The 7796-nt window shown below is 32.1% G+C and overlaps 1 pseudogene; it reads left to right on the top strand.

Moving 5' to 3' along the window:
* The first annotated feature begins 7140 nt into the window (after nt 1-7140).
* On the top strand, nt 7141-7259 carry LOC120584323 (uncharacterized; annotated as a pseudogene).
* Nucleotides 7260-7796: the final 537 nt, after the last annotated feature.

Below are 7796 nucleotides of genomic sequence, written 5' to 3' on the forward strand. Positions count from 1 at the left end.
TGTTATTTATGACCTTATTGAGCCCACAGTGTCTATTTATATATCCAACTCAGTGTAACAATTTTGTATGCAGCTTTAATGCCTACATATTCTATGTACTGAGAAGTATACAGTGAGTTTACTTGGTGGATTTATAATACCTCCCATTCTCTGGAAGAGGGAGATGACTGACTTTAGAATTATGAATTTATTTGGACACTACAATTTGTTGTTCAATATACTTAGTAGAAAAGTGTTTTTTTGAGATTTTTTTAAATTGTTTTTTAGTGAATGTCAAAACATTCTTTTAATTCTTTCAAAAATTTAATAAAATCTTTGGTGCTTAGCAAACAAATACAGTATTGATTAGGCCATTTACTGAAATGACTTAACTTTATGGTGTTGCTTCATCAGGAATAATGTTTATCAGACTGTTTGCTTGAAGCAAAGTTTCCTAAACTTTTCCAAAGTTTCGTATAGGGTTCTTCATTTTTACTTTCCTGATGAATGTTTCATATAAAATTCTATTCTCATAAGACTACCCTATTATGATCTAAGTCTCCACAAAATAAAATTGAATCCTTTTTATTATGGTGGTTTATTAAATTGATCTGCGTTTAAATAAAATATAAACCATAAGACTGAAAGATATTCTTTATTATTTTAATGCCAAAGCCATCTCAATCTAACTTAAATTTTAGTACCATTTCATGAAAAATGATTTATCTCTGCTGAATTATTTCTTTTAGTATTAATATGGCATTAATATGAAAAGTATTTTAACAGCAGTAACATTAATAAGATTAGTTTTAACAGGATAATTTCAGTTTCATTAATGCATAGTCAACTAGATTAGTCACAATACAGAGCCATAAAAAAGGAGTGTTTTTCCTGAAAAAAAAAAATGCACAGGAAAAACTGCATAGGGTAATGCTGCTAAAGAAATTGAACTCCATCAGAAAAAACTGCCATGTGAAAAAAACCACATTTTAATATTTAATATTTACAAAATAAGACATTGATAACTAAAATAGATATAATATGTACAGAATAAAAAGCAAAATGTTTTACCAATGTGGATCTGATAATAATAGAAATACATAAATATATATTTAACTTTATTTAAATTTGTTCTATATGTTTATACATATAATTTAGTATATTATCTTTTATTTTTTATTGTTTCTAGTATCTTCGTCAAAATTAATTATTGTTTCCTATGAAGCTATTTTAAGTTAAAAGTAATTTATAAATAAATAGTAAATTGAATCGTGGGAGAAGGGGATGATAGAGCCAGATGCTTTTGTCTTATGATTCTTTTAAAGAAAATGATTTGTTGCTTCCTTGGCCTTCTGCAGAGCAATTGGTTTCAAGCACTGAAAATACTGAAATAATTAATTAAACATGTGATTTTATGATTAGCAACTGAACTACTTAAATTATGAGGACATATTATTTTGATGATAAAATTATTCATTTAACAAACATTTGACTTTTAAAGTGTATTATTGTAAGAAGTCAATCATTCATTTAATAGCTGGTACCACACTTAAGAAGAGTAGATGCTCTGCCATGAAGAATTGTCAAGCTGTTTAAAATAACATTCACCTAAAGAAGATGGAGCAATCTTAATGAACAGATACAAAACAAATAAGTAAATCACTGTTTCTAATAAAAATTTAACAATAATGAAAAAGTAATATAACGAATTACCACCTCCACATTCTCATCTGACACAGAAACAAACCAGGGCACAGGCCTAATCATTTTCTCCCACAGACTGCCCAGGACAAATAGCTCCTTTCTTTTTTTTTGCTGCCTGTGTCAAGTAACAAAACAAATCATCAACAACTACAACAAAGAAAAAGACATAAATAATCCAAGACTGGCAGTGCAATTTCACCACATTTATGTTTTACAAAACTGTTTTCCTAATGTTTAAACCTGAAACAGCCAGTCAAGATTTACTCTGTTCCCCTTTGTGCTATAAGTAAGCCATGTTCTAAGGCAAGAGAAAATGAGAGTAAACACAGTTCCTTTACAATGCTACATTTGGTCACTGATAGAGGCGAGATTTCTGGAAATGATTAATAGAGAGACTCAACACAATATTTGAAACCTGCTTCCTTCATGGCATGAATTTTCAGTCATATTTTGAAGAGAAGAAATACTTTCAGGTAAAATTTTCAGGTAGATGATTAAAATGTAAGCCAGGACAAAGTATTTGTACAGACCATTATTTAAATGTGCCATGTATTTTCATATCTCCATATTTTTGTGTATGATGTCACCTATGCTGAAATTGAACTTCCTCTTATTTACCTGAGGAAAAAAAATCCATTCTTCAAGGGCCAAGTTATATGGGTAATAAGATAATATTGTAACATAGTAGCCATCATTCTTCTTTCCTTGCACACCTGTAATACTGCCATTTAGCCAGATAGATGTGAGTAGTTCACTGACTCTAGGAGTTGACTCAGTGAAACTAATTCTGTAGTGCAGGTTTTATAATAAGTAATATATTGTAAAATTTCTGAGTCTATTTTTTCCTTTTCCAAAGGACATACTAACACTTAAGAGGAAGAGAGCATTAGGAAGGGAGCAGTAGAGTGAGCTACCGGTTTGAGTGTTGTACCCCATTCATCACTAGGATTACCATGAGGAAGGGGGAAGGGAGATGAAACACGCAGATAACCTGAAAGATCTGTGAAAGGTGCCACTTTTGTTGTGTCCTATCTTAAACTCTGGCTGGCAGGAGTCTCAGCATGCTTTGAACTTCCAGCATAAGCAGGACAGAGATCAAAGAGAAGCTGCATGGAAGGGTCAACCAGCTCTACTAAGTTTTCTGCAAACCCAAAGAATGCATGAGTACATGAGAGAACTCAACACTGTAAGAAAGCAGAACCAGAGGACTTTTTCCAATCTAAATAATTTAATATACTAGTAAATACAACACAAAGGGGACACAGTTGTCCCAGCAGATGCCCTCTTGGAGGGAGAATAGTTACCACAGATTTTATGATAAAATGTAAATCTTATTTGATGCCATATAATGACTTTTGGTGGGATTCTGCTTATTCATCACATCTTTCCCATGTATGCCTTGAAACTAATAAGTATCTCCAACATAAATGCAAATCCAAAAAACTAGAGAGGGGAAAACTTTAAATTAATTCAAGAAGTAATGAAGTAACTTAGTTTATTAAAAAAATTATCAAGTTAAAATAGTCACACTGGGAATACTGGATGGTATATTGGGATTTTAGAAAGGAATTAACTACAGTTATTTAAAAATATTTTCATATACATGATATATGGCATATTGTTATACTCATTACACATGTCATCTCAAAATGAAGCCTTGGATGTTCCTCTCAGTTAATTGTTCCTTTCGCTTTACTATAGGACTTTGTTCACAGCTATTTTCCAGCACTCGACAAAGACTTCCATATACTAGAGTCATTTACGTTTTTATTAGTTTCCTAATACAATTTTCAGATGTGTGGAGAAAATGCCTCTTCAAATATGATGGATTTCTTAGTTCATAGCAGAGGGCTTAGTATCTAGAAGATGCACCATATATGTAAATTTTATTGAATTCAACCTGATTGAACTAAATTGAAATCATGGAGAAAGAGTTCTAAATGCAATGAGTAGCAAATACATTTGTGAAGATTAAGTGTTAGGGCTGATTTCGCAGTAAAAAGCATAAAAGATATTTATAATATCAGATGGAAATAAGAAGTTACCACAAAAGAGATACAGAAGCACAGAGGGAAGAATATTAAACTACAAATGAAAATAATTGCTTCCTGGGCCTATTTATGAAAACAATAGCTCTATGATCATAAACAAATTAAAAATATTTTACTATTTTAAAATGGTAACTATCCATCTTATAAATCTAATAGAATTCCTAATGTAAAAATTAATATATGTGAACATATTTCCTGAAACATAAAGGACATTAAAATATAAAGTGCCATTATTGTTGCATTTATTAATATAATGTATAATTATGAATGGTCGTAATAATATATTGGAAGAGATATTTGTTCAACAAGTATAATATGCAAGTCATCATTGTAGGTGATAAATATTTAAGAGGGAAAGAAACTTGCAAGTATCTTTTCCTTCATGACTTTTTATTTAGTAAATTATGTAATACAGCATTCTTGCCATTTTTGAGTGAAGAGATGAAAAATTTCAACATTAGCTCAACAACAGTTTAATCTTATATATCTATTAAGGGATATTCCTTAGAGATATTGCTATAATAATGAATGACCAGAAAGGAGGTTCAATATTAGTTATTTAAAATATCTTCTTGAAAGAAAGACTTCTCTGTAGACTAACTCACCTTGAAGTTTTTCAATTCTAAATTATTAAAAATTTTATATGACCTTTTTCTAAAGGACAGTTCATACCCTTTGCTAAGAAGGAATCAATTCTAACCTAGGCAAACATTGTCTTCATGGTGCTATTTGATCATGTTACATGCAAAAGATTATGTTTATTAAATATACAAAGGAATTCAGGTCTGTGGAAAGTGAAAAGTGGTGAAAGCAAGTCATACTAAAGAAAAAAAATTAAAAAAGTAAAGTAGCTAATGAATGCTGAAGTGCAAATACAACTGAAAGATTATTTAAGATAGCCAAATATTGCAAGATAGATTTTGATATGTAGATGGAACTCAGTATTTGATGAGTAAATGGAAGGAAAATTGAAGGTTTAAGTTAGTTTGTATGCTATTAGTCAACTGTTGTACTTAAAGGAGATGGTATATAAATAATAAAAAGTAAAATAGTAAATTGACCTATTCATTCATCCCCAAAACATATGCCCAGCATTACTCTAGGACTTTATAATAAAAGGAGAAAATATATGTTTCTTGGCTTCAAGGACCCACATGTTGACTTCAATAACTGCGATAGAAAGACATATTTTGTGCTCAGCCTGAAGATATCTGCAAAGTAGTTTTATCTCCTCATCTCTATCATTAAGAAGCAAGGGTCAAGAGAAAAATGAAGTTCTGTTGGTGTACCGAGCCCTCGAGAAGGAGCCTGTGCCCTCCATCCTGCCCCCGTCCCTGTCCCTCATCCACCTTCCAAAAGAAAGAGTTTCCAGGCTCTGTGCCCGTCCTGCCTGCCAGGCCCCCATGCAAAGACAGTCTCCGCTCCACGCCATCCCATGGCAGCGTCAGCAGCCTGAACAGCACCGGCAGTTTGTCTCTCAAGCACAGCATCAAGCAAACACAAGTACGGTGCCCTCTGTGTGAGTCGCCGCTTCTCAGAGCAGCTGTTTTGTGTGTAGAGCCCCAGTGAAATGTTTCTCGAGAGCAAGTAATTTGTGACCCCAAAAAGGCAACATTTGTGATTAAAAATATTTGTGACAGGTAAAAAAAAAAAAGAAAAAAAAAGGCTTTTTTTATGGCAGTCATTTTATTCTCCTACATTTTGATAAACCCCAGAAAAATCTATGGAGCCCCTCTATTAGTACTTAAAACTGCCCTGGAAAAAGTCCATTTCAATCTCTGTTATGCAACAAGATGACTGACTTGACTATGGTGCTCTATCCCCTCTCCTTAGAAGTAAGAAACAATGAGCTAGAGGGAAGGAAGGCCTAAATCCTACTTTATATTCTGACATCGCACATCTAAAAATAGATGATTGTTTCAAGATGTGGAAAACAAGAATTGAGGCTGTTGGCACACTGGAAATTAGGAATCAAGATGAATCTTGATATCTCTAAATTTTCTCTATCTACTCTTGGACTTGGCACGTACCTTTGAATGCACTATTTCTAACATATTAAATTGGCCAAAAAATGAGTATTCTAATTCTGGGAGGTAAAGTTTAGAGTATAAAGCAAGATGGCTAAAACTCATTCCCTATGACCCACCAGTTCAATATTCAAGATTTCAGTCTAAGGAAATAGTCAGATAGGTGCAAACTAATATATTTATAAAAATGTTTATCACAGCATGATTTGTTATAATGAAAAATTAGAAACTTCCTAAAAGTGGCAAATCAAATTAATTATGGTATATCATAAGATTAATGAAAATAAACCCTGATATAAATATATTTAGAGGTATAGGAAATTCCTCATTGTGGTACATTAGATAGAAATCCATATAAAATGGTAAAGCAAAGAGTTAAATGAGGTCCAGAAACATCAGTCTGCTGCAGTCCTACAGTTATCAGATAGAGAATTATAACAATGGCATCCTGACATTAAGCTTTACCTATATGGTCCACAACACAAAAACTAGCATTTCTCAGTGGTAAGTAGTGTACCAAATGATTGGAATCTCTATTTTACAAACTTTAAAAAACTATAAGTCACCATCATCACAATTTTGAAAAATTTTTGATAAGAAAATAGCATGTGAGTTTTATGCTATATCTGAATTCTAGATGTGATATTTTGATGCCAGGTTTTTTTTTTTTAACTTTTTTCTAACATTTAGAAGTTGAAAGATTTCACATAAAAATCTGACAGCCATACATAACTTAGAAATCAAAAATTTCTTATAAATAATACGATCATGGGACATGACTAAATGATGTCCACATATATCTACCCCTCACAACAATTTTGATTTCCTTCTGAATAAAAAAAGTGTTAAAAATTTCATTAGTTTTAATTTTAAAAAATTAAGTGTTTAATCTCAAATCAAGATATGTAAACAATTTCCATAGATAGAGAAAAAAGCATACCATTGGAAATGAAAACAAGTGTATGAAAATAATAAACAATAATTTAAATATATATGGTTATACATACAATTTAATGTAATAAAAATTTATTATATCCTCTAAAAAATGAGAAGAAGGTGGTGGTTGGTAGAGGAGCATTATGAATGAGTGATACTTTGGAAAGGCAATCTTTCTGTAGCATTTCCTCAGTAATATTTCAAAACTTTGGGGGTTCCCCATTACCTTTCATTAAAGTTGTACTTTAAAAGTTATGACACAGAAAATCACCCTTTAAATAAAACAAAATGCTAAGGCAAATGTGCTTCTAGCCACATGGGAAAAGCAAATGGGCTAAAAACATAAAAGATGGATATGTACAGCTTGGATATGTTCACAAAGCAATAAGTAGTGCAGTTCAAATTTAGTCCCTATGTATAGTCTGATTAGAAAACATTATTGAGTCTACAGCCATGCTACCCTGAACAAGCTGATCCTGTCTTGATCTCGGAAGCTAAGCAGGGTCGGGCCTGGTTAGTACTTGGATGGGGGATCCCCTAGGAAGACCAGGTGCTATAGGTGTAAGAAAAATAAAATAAATAAAAAATAAAGTATTGTAAGCTGACAAGGTCCTTGCAATTTGTGAGGTCAACCAAGAGTTGCCTCGCCTAAAAAAAAAAAAAAAGAAAAAGAAAATATTGTTGAATGAAATAGTAAAGATATCTTTGCCTAAAACTATAATGTCAAAATATATTTATTTAGTATTTCTACATGAAGTAAATTATACAAAGAAAAGTAATCTTTATCTGGAAGGTGGTATAACTTTTCACGAGCTATTATAGTACAGAGTTACATAACCCAGCTGTCTGCATGTGAGTCAATCTATAGGATATAACCTTTGAGGAGAGTAGCTTGTTTGGCCTGCAGGCCATCTAAGAAGTTAGAAAAAAGTCAAATTTTCAGGATATTTCTTGGAATCTCTGAGAGCATGGACACATTCATTTTAGAAATTTGGTCATGCCATGCACAAGGTAATTTCTAGGCATGTTGAGAGGTAATTTTCCACTAAATCATTCATATCTTCCACAAAAGGAAAAGCTCCTCATTAGTTACCTATAG

This window comes from Pteropus medius, unplaced genomic scaffold (genome assembly GCF_902729225.1).
Source record: "Pteropus medius unplaced genomic scaffold, Ma_sr-lr_union100, whole genome shotgun sequence".
NCBI lineage: Eukaryota > Metazoa > Chordata > Mammalia > Chiroptera > Pteropodidae > Pteropus > Pteropus medius.